The following is a 13978-nucleotide window of genomic DNA, read 5'->3' as shown; positions in this document are numbered from 1 at the left end:
TAAACACTTAATATGTGCGAAAGCTCTGGGGTAGCTACACAATAATCCCTGTCCCACTCGGGAACTCATAGTTTAAGGGGGAAAGAGAACAGGTATTGAATTCCCATTTTCAGGCATTTCTCAGGTACTATGAAGTGAAGTGACTTCCTTTAAGGTCACAGAGCAGGCAAGTGGTGGAGCTGGAATTAGAATCCAAATCCTTTGGGTTCTTTCTGCTCTTGCTCTTTCCACTAGGCTTTGCTGCTTCAACTCCACAACTGTTCTTATTTGGAGAAAGACATATGAAGGCCCTTAGTTGTTATAATTAGTGTTAGAGAATTAGTGTGCCCTAGTGGATAGAGCAACAGGCCTAGGAGTCAGAAGGACCTGGGTTCTAATTCCCACTCCACTGTCTGCTGTGTGATCTTGGGCAAGTCAATCCCTCTGGGCCTTAGTTAAATCATCTGTAAAATGGGGGTTATTATATATTATTATTATTATCATTGTATTTTTTAAGCATATACTACGTGCCAGGCACTGTTCTAAACACTGGGGTAGATTCAAGATAATTGGGTTGGGCACTGTCCCTGTTCCACATAGGGCTCACAGTCTTAATCCCCATTTAACAGATGAGGTAACTGAGGCACAGAGAAGTTTAAATGACTTGCCCAGGGTCACTAAGCAGACAAGTGGCAGAGCTGGGATTAGAATGCAGGTCCTTCTTATTCACAGGCCCGTGATATATACACTAGTCCATCCTGCTTCTCTAAGATTAAGACCCTGAGCCCCATTTGGGATGTGGACTGTGTCCGACCTGATTACCTTGTATGTACCCCAGTGCATTGTTCCTACCCCAGGGCCTGGGATGTAGTAAGTGCTTATCAAATAATCATTTAAAATTAAACCTGAGTTGTAACAATAATTCAGGGTAACAAACATGCTGTTGGGCCTCATTTATTAAATAGGATATGTTTCAGGTAAAATGCCATGGTTATTGTCACTAAAAACCTAAAATTGTTTGGTTAAGCCTTTTGAGAGCATTCACACCAGGAATGAAAGGATTTGCCCTTATTCTGTTTGCAGAACCGTAGTTAGCTAAATAAATCCTCAAATTGCAAGAAAAGTTCAAAATACTAAAAGTTGTTATAACCTGCTGCCTTATAAGCAAAGGATCAAGAATAGCTGGTGTCAACAGGTTGGGGACCCTTTTCTTAAAGCTATGAAAAAGCTATTATAATAAAGGCAGAGAGGTGCTAGACATTGCTCTAAGTATTTGGAAAGGTGGGGTACAGCCAGAAAATGGCTCCTCGCCAGTCCAGGTCAACAACCAAAATGAACAGTAGTAAAACTGGCTCGCAAAATGTCCACTGCCAGCTGCTGCCAGCATTGTCTTTTGGGGTCTTGATGCTGAATTTACCCAAACAGAGTGGCATGTTATAAAGCATTACTGTTAGTTCCTGGATAAAGAACTGATTTAACTCAAATTTTAGTTTGGCACAAAAGCCTCAGCCTTGGCCAGCATGGAGCATGAATTCTGTGACATTCAGAGGCTTTCAGCCCAGGAATTATAGAGTGTATGTTTGCATGGCTATTGCAGAAGAATTTGAGCTTTCAAGGTTTACAAAGCATTGGGTTTTTAAGTATGCTAGACATGCCTGGCTCTCGGTGCAGAATTCCTAATTTAATAACCACCTTTTCTAGATGGTGATAAACTTAGTTATAGCAAATAAAGAATTAGCAAGTACAAGGTTTTTTTCCTTGTCCCTTTTAATAGCAGCCATTTAGTGCTAAAACACCAAGATAGATATGTTTGGCCGTAGGTGTGTGTATGTTGCTGCCGCCTTTTGCTGGTGAATTCATATTTGGGAAGATAAAGCTAATCTAAGGGGTAATTTAAAACAGTTGTTACATTTCTAATTTGCTGAGCTGAAGTGTAATTTAAAACAGCTGTTACATTTGTAGTTTGCCTCAACTCTCTTGTGCCTTTCTCTAAAGGAAGGGAAATCATCTTGGAAAGCAAAAAAGAAAACAGCAAACTTTTCCAGGATTGATTAACTTATTTTTAGGTAAGACAGGAAGAGTAATTGAGCAAATAAAATAAATGAAGAGAACAAAAGACATATGTTCTAAACTGTAAGCTCCCTGTGGGCAGGGAACAGATCTACCAGATCTATTACACTGTACTCTCCCAAGTGCTTAGTAGAGTACACTGCCCACAATAAGTGCTCAATAGACACAACTGATAGTTATATTTTTCTAAAGAACATTGTCCTTCTTGTGAAACTGTCACATGTCCCAAAAACCTTATCCAAAAGTATAATCAGCCAACCACTCCCAGAGTGTCCAGTGCTGTGTTGTGCAGGGTGGGCTCAGGGTCAACCCTTGTCCACTAAATGACCAAAGGGACCCATATGGCCATGGTGACAGGCAATCCTGGGCAGCAGCTAGTAAGCAAAGGGAAAAGCCACCAAGCTGTCCTCAGGGGTTTCAGTACCAAAGTGATGCAGGTGGCAATGGAGAACTCTGACAGGTGAGTAGGAGGAGGCGGGAGCTCCACTGCTTCCCTCTCCATGTAACTGCTGCTGTCATGGAAGATCATCAGGGTGAGTGATTCTGTATTTGTGCTAGTACCCTTGGCCTTCACTACCCCTTGCCCCTCTTTTGTGTTTCTCTCTCTCTTGCCATCTTTCCTCCTTTTAGGGCACCCCCCCCCCCACCTTCTTTGAGCTCTGGAAAATACCACCTTAATACTTCAAAAAGTGACTCTTGCAGCCACTGAAGACAGCCTGCAGAAAAATAACCCTCTTCCTCCTGTTTCTCAGTCATATTCATGAGGCACTCAGCCTGGAGAACCACCTGTGTATTTATGGGCAAGGTTGATGTCTTCCTCACTTCCTCACTTGAAGGAGGAATTTGCCATGAAAAATACTGGACCACCTAGCCAGTTTCGACTTGGAGACAACTATGTTATGCTACTAAGACACTACAAGTGTGTAACTTGGGAAAGCTACCTCCCTTTCAGGAGAAGGTGGTGAAACAATCTATTACCCCAAGATGCTAGGAACTTATTCATTATTCTAAGAATTCTGGAAGAAATATTTCCCCTGGGGTGTCTCTGAATTGATACATAAGCTGGAGGTGCCGAGAAATTAGTCTTGCATCTATTCTGAGGTATCATGACTAGGGCAACCATGATTCCATTGATGTGCTCCCTACAGTATTTTCTAGTCCCCTTCTCCAAGCTTTCTTCCACACCTCCAGTTGAGAAACCTGTATTTAAAACAACCTCAGTAACCTATTAGCACTTATGGAGATCTCTTGCTTTTGAATAGTTGTAGGACCTGTGCTTTTATTCTTTTAATATTTTTGTATTTGTGTTACCTTACTAAATTGCAATCTCACTACCAGGAACTGTGCCCTTCTCTAATCCCCCATTCCTCATAGCACTGCAAAGGCCAGATGCATTATTGAAGGGAATTGTCATAAAGAAAATATTGTTTGTAGCCTGAATCGGCACGGGCAAACCTAACATTAAGCTCTAATGTAGTGCGGAGGAGGCTAAATAATGGGGGCAATGTGCTTGTCATTACTACTAGCCCTGCCCTCGGCATACCCTCCCCCAAGGAATCAGAATATCACAACTGATTGACATGGAATTACTTTATTGGGCCCCTTGCTGGCAGTATGTACAACTAAACAGTGTAAATCTCATGGCTTTTAAAAGTAGAACACATCCTGGAGTTGTCATGTGGTGCATATTACCAGTCACGGATTGTTGTAGCACATAGAGAAATGAGGTTGAATTGGGGACCACAGTCTGTCACGAAGAAATGATGCTGCTTCTCATAATCGGTTTGTGTGATGCTTTTTGCCTCAGTTTCAATAATGGTTGAAGCTTTCCACTTGTATTGACAACTGAGTTCACACTGGAACGATAATGAAAAGAAGCTGTTGTCTTTTGTCACTTCAACAGTGCCACTGAAATGTTTTTGGAATCACTGGCCTTGTTAGGCTTTGGCATATGTGCCTCTGTTGATTTTGTATGTTTGCAATAAGTAGGGTGCCATTTTCAAACAGGTCATAAAACCATATGCAATGAGTAGACTGCCTCCTCAACCCAGAGCTGAAGGGAGAAGAATAGGAGAGGACGTAAATGTGGGCAGTAGTGGTAGCATCTATTGAATTTCCATTTGTTGCAGTGCACTGTACTAGCTATTTAGGAAGTACAAATAAAGAATGACATGTTCCCTGTCCATGAGTAGCTACATTCTAGAGTAGCTACTAGAGTGGCTTTTAACTAGAGTGGTCAAAAAGAAAATTGATCAGACAGATGAGTGAGCAAACCTATCTATTTCTGAGGCAAATGGACTTGCTGAATTTCCAGAGCTGATCTGGGCCAGGCGCCCCCCGGGGATTTGCTCACTAAGCAACCACAGGGGTCCAGTCAGGATTTGGGTCTATCCAGTGATCCCCAAAGTGGCAGCCCAAGGAATGAGTCAGCTGGATGTGGACTGGTGTGGGTTTGCATGTCAAACAAGTGGCCAGCTGCTCAATTCAGCTCCAATTTGGTTACCTCAGAGGAGTCGGAGGGGTGAGCTGAGAATACAGCCCATCAAATCAGCTCAGGACCAAAGTTTCCACTACCTGACTTCTGGCTGGAAAGAAATACTGGGGCTAACCCAGTTTGAGCTGATTTCCAATCGGGCCTGTGTGCAGCCTGAGAAGCAGCAGGTGTGGAGGCAGCTGGGGCCTTGGGTGGGGAAGCTTCTGTGCAACAGGGAAAAAGAAGTCTGAGCTTGAGAAGCTGGAGGGTTGATTTGACTTAGTTCAATTGTGCCTTAATTCCCAAATGCCCCTTCCTGAGAGTGGTATTTTTGGTCTGAACAGTACCTGATCAGGAAGGTGAAGAGGAGGACCCCTAACAGCCAGAAAAGATGGAAACTTGGGAAAATGGGAGGAGCTGTTGACTCTCTGTTGGTAAAGGGAAAACTTTTTAATCGGAGGCTTGCTATTGTTTCTTTGTACCCCTTAGTGATCTAGGCTCAGGCAGAAATACCGTGATGGGGGCCTAATCAGTGAATATTTCAAACAGCTAAAAGCAGTGTAACACGTGCATATTGCTCAGTTAATTACTGGATGACTAGAAAGGACAATTTGCTTGGTAAATAGTATTCTGTTTTTTACCATCTTATTCTGTGTTTCATGGACAAAAATCCTGTGGCAGGACCCAGGAGACCGGGATTCTAATTTTGGCCCTGCCACTGACCTGCTTGTTCTGTGACCCTGGTCAAGTAACAACCTCACTGGGCCTGTTTCTTCATTTGTAAAATGGATATAAGATACCTGTGCTCCCTCCTGCTGGGATTATGTGCCCCATGGAGGACAGGGACTGCCTAATCTGAAAAACTTGTTTGTAACCCACAAATAGTTCCTTAACTAGTTACTTAGAATCCCATATTTTGGTGGTATAGTGAAATATTTCAAACTTTGGAACTTCCACTTTGGCTACTTTTATGTCTGCCCAATCAGATTCTTTTCCTTAAGGAGAAATACCAACCAGCATTCACTGATATTTACTGGGGTGGCAAGTAACTTACTAAAACAATGAGTCATATTTATTGAGCACTTACTGTGTGCAGAGCACTGTACTAAGTGCTTGGGGGAGAGTAAGGCATAAGAGTTGGTAGATACAGCCCCTGCCCACAATGAGCTTACGGTCAAGAGGACTGTATTTTATAGCATATATGCATATGTATACTACATGTTGTTTTAAGGTGTCTCCATAAACTAGACCCCCAAAAATTTATGAAGTGGAAATTTAGACATTAGTTCTAAGAGGAGGTTATGTCAGTTCTAGGTGCAGAATATTTTTGTAAAGTGATGGCACTTTCTTTAGCTTCCAAAATTCCTCTTTAAGGATCCTACAATGATGTCTAGAGGGGGAGAGGAGACCTGGGTTCTAGGCCCAGGTCTGCAAATTGTTTAAACTATGGCAAGTCACTTAAACCCATTTTCAGATGTAAACAGGGCTGCGTGGTTTATGTCTTCACCCCTCACAGTAATGTTTTGAGACCAAAGAAATGCCATCTGTGAAAGTCTTTTATGCTCTTCAGAAAAAAAAGGGCCACTTTAAAAATCATTTTTAAATTCATAATTTCAAAGCTTTCCACAACTCTTTAAAATTCACTATCGATGTCACATTTGAGGTACAGTGTATTTGGATCCCAGTGTTGTTTTTATTACTATCGTCTCATCCCTAAAAATGGCAAAATCACCCTTTGGAAACATAAATATCAACTTTCATGTTCAGATATAAGTGTGGTTGAGACTGCTTAATATGCCCAACATGGCATTCATTAAACAACTGTGAAATAAGTTAATGATGGGGTTCGGTTTTCAATCTGTGGTGTGATGGCTAGTAAGTAACATTTGACTATAGCAAAATGTGTAGTAGCTTTTGGTGCATTTTAAAAGTTAGCAATGATTTTGCCAAATGCAGACTCTGGGCATTAGTTAACATTTTTGGATTGGGATCTGACTTCACAGTTGTGGGAGCTGAAGGGAAGAGGGTAGGTTAAACTCAGCAATTCAGGTGGGTCTTGCACTCCTTCAATCTCAGTATGCAGAGAGAGAAAAGGAGACAGCAACAACTCTAGTATATTTAGTGGGGCTTGGGAAACTTGGCTCCTGCTGGCCAAGTACACCTAGGCAGTGTTCCCTGCTAGTTCAGCGCTGGGCATGAAGATTGAAATATCCATTCCATTTGATGAGACTGTAATCGCTGTTTTCCCTCAGTTCCTTCTGGTGTACATTAGGGAAGGGGCCCTTCCCGGGGGCTAAGTTTAGGTTCCCCGAAACAGGAGAGATGAGCTAGACTTCTCCCCGCAGGAGCTAATGGGGGGCGAGAGAGAAGCAGCAGCGTGGCTTAGTGGATAGAGCTCTGACCTGGCAGACAAAAGGACTTGTCTTTTAATCTCTGGTCCGCCACATGTCTACTGTGTTACCCTGGTCCAGTTACTAAACTTCTCTGGGTCTCAGTGGCCTCATCTGTAAAATGGGGATTAAGACTGTGAGCCCCAGGTTGGGACAGAGACTGTGGCCAACCTGATTAACTTGTATCTACCCCAGCGTGCTTGGCACATAGTAAACACATAATAAGAAGAATGGTATTTGTTAAGCACCTACTCTGAGCCAGGCACTGCGCTAAGCACTGGGGTGGATACAAAATAATCGGGTTGCACAGAGTCCCTGCCCCACGTAGAGCTCACCGTCTTAATCCCCATTTTACAGATGAGGGAACTGGGGCCCACAGAAGCCCATGGTCACACAGCCGGCAAGTGGAGGAGGTGGGATTAGAATCCATGACTTTCTGACTCCCAGGCCCATGCTCTAGCCACTAGATCATGTTGCTATTATGATGATGATGATAAATAGGGAGAGATGGGCCCCACTTTTTCTAAGGAGAAAAGCCCAGGGAAGGAGGAAAGCAGCTGAATGCAGGTCGGGGCCACGAGGTCGAGGGCGGGGCCACGAGGCCGGGGGCGGGATCAGCTCCTCACTCTCCCCTCTTCCTAACTAGGAACGGGGCCACGGAAAGTGGGGCAGCTCTTCCCAGGCCCCGGCCCCTTGCCATGCGGGGCTGCTCCCCAGAAGCCGTCAGAAAAGCGCGCCCGGAGGCTGCCTAACAGACTCCCTGGAAGCAAGCAAACCCCAAAAGCACTTACCGAGCTTTCGCAGGTCCGACAGCCGAAGCCCAGGACAAAACCAAGCCCTGACATTTCCCCTGTTCGTGCCCGCCGCGGAGCCAAGCTGATCTTCGTGCGCCAGCTCCGCCCTCCTCCTCGACAGGTTAGTGAAGGGAACCGAGGGGGAGATCCCCCTCACCTCCCCCGTTTTCAGCAGTCCTCGGGCATCTATCCGGAATCCAAAGGAGAACCGGGAGTTGGCAGTGTTTTCGGGCGGGCGTGGTTTATCCGAGCCTATGTTTGGAGGGCACAAGTGAGCAGAAATACCTCGCCACATCGTGGGGTCTTTGTGTCTGCCTCTGTGGAGGCCTGGTCGGGCGGCCTAACTCGTGTAAACTCGTTGTGGGCAGGGAAACAGACTGTTTATCGTTGCAGTGTACTCTTGCGAGCGCTTAGGACAGTGCTGTGCACACCTAATTGCTCCATAACTACGACTGAATGAATGACTGAGAGGGGAGGGGGCGACTGGGCCCGTTGGCCCGGGTCGGAGAGGTGATTGACACCTGGCAACCTTGCCCCGGCGGCCTCCTCGTCCTCGTGTCGGGGAAAGGCGATCGTCCCGCCCCCTTGGTGGAGTTTCGGTTTTCCTCTCCGGTTGATGGGAAAGACCCGGCCCCCTTTTGGTGACGCGGTCCCTCGGCCGTCTTCCTGGACAGGCCGCTGACCCTCTGCGACCCTCGGCCCGGGCCCGCCCCCGCTCTTCCCTTCCCATCGCCTCTCTTTTAATGAAATGAAGAAGAGGGAATGCTGGTTGGGCTGCAACGCCTTCCGCTCGGCACACAGGGCGGTGACAGAGACGCCCAACTGGCAGTGAGTTTCTGTCCTTTGTTAGCAATGTGTTTCATTCCTTTAGGGATGTGTATATGTGTAGCCCCAAACTCTTCGAAATGATGGTGTCGGGTCCCTGTCCAACAATGGGTTCACAGACTAAGGGGAAAGGGAAATCCCTTCATTTTACAGATGAGGAAAGTGAGGCAGAGAAGTTGTTAATAATGATTGTGGCATTTGTTAAGCTCTTGCTTTGTGTGAAGCAGAACTGAGCACACTAAGTGCTGGGGTGGATTCAGGATAATCGGGTTGGATACAGTCCCTGCCCCACGTGGGGCTCACACTTTAAGTGGGAGGGAGAATCCGTATTGAATCCCGATTTTGCAAAGGCGGAGGCTGAAACACAGAGGAATGTAATTGTCTTGGCCAAGGTCACAGAGCAGACAGGTCGCAGACGATGCCAGTCCTGTGGCTCGCTGGTTCCACAGGGACACACTGCATCATTTGCCCATGGTTGCATAGTAGGCAGGTGGTGGAGTCAGGATAAAAACCCGGGTCTCCCCTCTTGCAAGCCTGTGCTCTTCTGTGTGTACTCATCACCTCCAAATGCCTTACCATGTACAGTAAGTTCTTCTTCTCCCAGAACTTCAGCCTAGGTTTTGGTGCCACTTTACCAAAAGCAAGTGACCCGAGAAACCAGAGGAAAAACAGCAACCCGATCGTTTCTGACCCCCATAAGGATGGACCCAGAGCTGCCTTCGGGGAGAGATTGAGATTTTTGTTTTTTCTTCCCAAACCTCCTTTACCTCCCGCCGACGTGGCTGTAGGTTGCACATGTTCACGGCAGAATGCTGCCCCCAGGAGGAACAAAGGCCACTCGTCCCTTTCTAAGAGAAAGGAAAAAGAGATCGTCTAGTTGAGGGACGTAGTGATTAATCAGAAAGACTGAGAAGAAGGACAAGGCCAGGGGGAGGTTCCTTGCCAACAGGCCAAGCTCCTCCCTTCTTGCACCTGGTCACTGGTACTGAGCGTCCAATCTAGGAGCGGCCCGTCAGTTTTCTCCTTCCAGGTCTCAAACTGTTGGAAGGAAAGGTTGGTGACTATTACTGACAAAGTTGTATTCTTAACCAGTGGATATTTAAGAAGGTCAGACTCCTAGGATAGGAGTTACTCCCGGCTAGAAAGACAAGGGCTATGTCTGGTTGAGGCTTTGGATTTCCCCCTTGGGTTGGTTTGCTCCTTCACTAGCTTTTGGAGGAGAAATGGACGATCCCAGGGCATTCAACCCCTGCTCTCACCTGAGTGCCACAGAAGCAGAGCTGTACAGGCCTTAAGATCTGCAGGCAGGAAGATGGACGGTGGGGTAGGGCCAGAGGGAAGGTGGGGGCGGTGTCATCTGTGGAGACAGATGTCACAGAGTGTTCTCTGGGAATAGCAGCTGGGACCTCCCAGCACAGCACTGCTGCCTCTCCTGGATACTGTAGTAGGGACATTTATTGGATGCTTACTGCAGTGGGATTTTGGTGCTTACTTTGTAGCAGACACTGTCCTGAACTCTGGGATAGATACAAGAGACACAGACTGTCCATTTTTATATAAAGTAGGAAACCCTCTTTCCTGAGTGGTTTAGGCATTCACTTGCCTGGGGTTAAGGGGTTTAGTTAACCTTGAGGCCCCTTCCAGTCGAGGATATTTTGATATATCTTCTAACAGCTTCACAATTAAAATGTCTTTATAGCTCCTCTGGACATTTTCTCATCTGAGCCCCTCTAACTTCTAATTTGGCAGACCAAGTTGAGAGGCAGAAAGAGGGTGGGAAAAAAGAATAAAGATCTCTGGGAATCTTTGATGGTGCCTCTTATGGCCTTGGTCACAGTTTGAGGACCTAGATTGGGGGCCGAAAGCGGGACCAGAGAAAGTCTGTTTGCTTTTCCCCGAGGCCTGGATGCAGCAGACTGGGGCCAGGGGATGGGGGCCAGAGCCCCAGGCCTGAGCCCAGCCTGCTGGGCCCGAACAAGGAGGCAGTTCCTGCTGCTCAGCCACCGGACTGTGGCATCTCCTAATGTAGCTGTCTCAAAACATACAGTTATCAGTAAATCAGTGATGATTGAGTACTTACTATGTGCAGAGCACTGTTTTACAATTGTTTTTTAAAAAGGGTATCATGAGTGAATTTGTCTGATAAATTGAAAGCCAACAGCATTAATATCTCTGATAACATGACCTAGTAGAAAGACCCCGGGATTAGAGGACCTGGGTTCTAATGCCTGGTCCACTGTTTTGGTTTTTTTTAATGGCATTTAAGGGTTTACTGTGTGCCAGACACTGTACTAAGCACCGGGGTAGATACAAGCTTATCAGGTTGGACACAGCCCCTGTCCCACATGGAGCTCAGGCTTATTCCCCATTTTCCAAATGAGATAACTTAGACACAGAGAAGTTAAGTGACTTGCTTAAGGTCACACAGCATACGTTAGAACCCAGGTCCTTCCGACTCCCAGGCCCGTACTCTATCTGCTAGGCCATGCTGCTTTTTAACTGACCTTGGGTAAGTCACTTAAATTCTGTTACCTCAGTTTCCTAATCTGTAAAATGGGGATTCAGTACTTGTTCCCTCCCCTACTTAGATTGCAACCCTCTGTGGGACAGAGACTGCATCAAACCTGATTGATTTGTATTTGCCCAATGCTGAGTACTGTCCTTGATCATTGTGGGCAGGGAATGTCATTGTTTATGGTTGTATTGTACTTTCCCAAGTGCTGAGTACAGTGCCCTGCACACAGTAAGTGCTTAGCGTGGCTCAGTGGAAAGAGCCTGGGTTTTGGAGTCAGAGGTCATGGGTTCGACTTCCGGCTCTGCCACTCGTCAGCTGTGTGACTGTGGGCAAGTCACTTCACTTCTCTGGGCCTCAGTTACCTCATCTGTAAAATGGGGATTAACTGTGAGCCTCACGTGGGACAACCTGATTACCCTGTATCTACCCCAGCGCTTAGAACAGTGCTTTGCACATAGTAAGCGCTTAACAAATACCAACATTATTATTAATACGATGGAAAGAATGAATTGAGTGAATACAGTGATGAGAAAGATGGGGTTTGGATGGGGCGATGAGCTCTGTTTTGGACACATTAAGTCTGAGGTATCTACAGGACATCCAAATAGAGGTGTCCAGAAGGCAGGAGGTAATGAAGACTGCAGAGGAGAGAGATCAGGGCTAGAGAGGTAGATATGGGAACCATTTGGAAATCATCTGCGTAGAGATGGTTGTTGAAGCCAAGGGAGTGAATGAGTTCTCCAAGGGAGTGGGCCTGATATCATCATTCAATAGTATTTATTGAGCGCTTACTATGTGCAGAGCACTGTACTAAGCGCTTGGAATGTACGATATGTTTCTTTGGCTTGATTACAGAAACCGTGCCGCTTCTTCGGGCGTCAGATCCCATCCTTGTGGTGGAGCCCTCGCTTTGGCCCCCATCCTCCGGCCCTGGGGTCTTCCGAAAGCAGCCCCAAGCTGGCCCTTGCCGTTGGGCAGATCCCTGCAGGTTTCCCGCTGGGGGAGCCCGGCGGCCAGCTGCTATTTCATCGGGTGGCCAGCAGAGGGCAGCTTGTTTCTGGGAATTGTAGCCACAGAAGATGGGCGAAGCAAGGAACTGGTGGAGGCCAAGACTTTTTCTTTCCTCCTCAACCCCGCCCAGGCAATAGGTAAAGATTCTTTTACATAAGCAAAACCCTAGGAGGTTTGCAACTGGCTTTTACCTCCCACTCACCCAGGGTGTTAGCCCAGGTTAGTTTCAGGATGTTTTACTTATTTATATAAACGTCTGGCCCCCCTTCTAGCTCATTATGGGGAGGGACTGTCTGTTGTTATATTGTAAACTCCCAAGCGCATAGTCCAGTGCTTTGCTCACATTAAGCACTCAATAAATACGATTGAATGAGTGAATGATGGGCTTAGGTAGGCCCTGGGCTGTTAGTGAATTCCCTTTAATGTTTCTTTTTCTGGGTGCTGTTCTAACTGCTTTGTCACTGGCTCCAGCTCTCTGCTGCAGGAACATTTTCCCATCATCCTCTGTTAACGCAGGGTCAAAAGACACACTGGCGAGCAGTCAGGGTCCTAGGCAGAGAATAGATAAATGGAGGGAGCCCCGTGGTCCAGCCCACATTATTGAACATGCCTCCCTCCCCCTTGTTATAGTCCTCCCCAGATCCCTGCTGCTCACTCCAGGAAACAAGAATCTGTTTCTTGTTCTCCTTTGCATAAGTAAACAATTCCCCCCTCCGGGGTGGGGGAACTCATCTGCTCGATGTGGGCAGGGAATGTGTTTATTGCTATATGGTACTCTCCCAAGTGCCTAGTACAGTTCTCTGCACACAGTAAGCACTCAGTAAATACAATTAAATGAATTTATCCTTCTAATTCTGAATAGTCTGTCGGGCAGAATTAGTACTTTCTCTGGGGAAAGAGCACTGTCCCTCTGCCCACCTAGTCCAGGAGGTTTATGAGGTGGAAATAGGCCAGATGGGTCCCTACCTTGCTCCTCGAGCTCTTGGACAGTTCCACTGGAAAGCCTCTTGTCTTTGAAATAATCCTTGCTCATTTCCTTCCCGAGGTGGCCTTGTCAGCACATCAGTTAGGGGGGTTCCTTCCCATGCCATGGATAAGCTGATTAGACCACACATCTTGGGAGAACTAAGGTTGAAGGTAAGTAACTTGTATGTCTTCTGAGCGGGCCAAGCCAACATGATATTTCCTGGGGCATCCACCTTAGCAGCAGTGAGAGACTCCCCTTTCTGGGGAGCTGTCCCAAATGAACAGGATCCAAACTGCCCTAGGGCCCGCAGCCCTTTAGGGTTGACTCTTCCCCCACTAATAGCAGTCAGTCATATTTATTGAGCCCTTACTCTGGGCAGAGCACTGTACTAAGCACTTAGGAGAGTAAAATATACTGAAAGAATAGAGGCCAAAGCTCTGAGAGGAAGCTGCGTGATTCTGGCCAGTGTCTTTGGCCACTCAAGTAGCCTGAACCTGATTCACATCTGTATCTAGCAGCTGGCAGGCCTGGCTACCCAGAGCGAGATAATAATACTACTACTACCCAGAGTGAGATAATAATAATAATTTTGGTATTTGTTAAGCACTTACTATGTGCCAAGCCCTGTTCTAAGTGCTGGGGTAGATACAAGGTAATCAGGTTGTCCCATGTGGGGCTCAGTCTTCATCCCCATTTCACAGATGAGGTAACTGAGGCACAGAGAAGTTAAGTGACTTGCCCAAGATCACACAGCTGATAACCAAGCTAATGGAGCTAGGATGGGCTGATCCTCCCCAAAGCCTTTTCCTGCTGTATTTCTTCCATTAGGTTGCCTGGCCGACAGGAGGAAAGGGCTGTGCCCCCACCACATCATTTGGCCTGGAGACCCCTAAACTGCAGTATATCCCCCAGTGGCTGAAGCGGGGATCTGGACTGAGAAACTCAGAACTCCTT

This window comes from Ornithorhynchus anatinus, chromosome 9, assembly GCF_004115215.2.
Source record: "Ornithorhynchus anatinus isolate Pmale09 chromosome 9, mOrnAna1.pri.v4, whole genome shotgun sequence".
NCBI lineage: Eukaryota > Metazoa > Chordata > Mammalia > Monotremata > Ornithorhynchidae > Ornithorhynchus > Ornithorhynchus anatinus.
The sequence above is the reverse complement of the archived record's forward strand: the minus strand, read 5'-3'. Positions refer to the sequence as shown.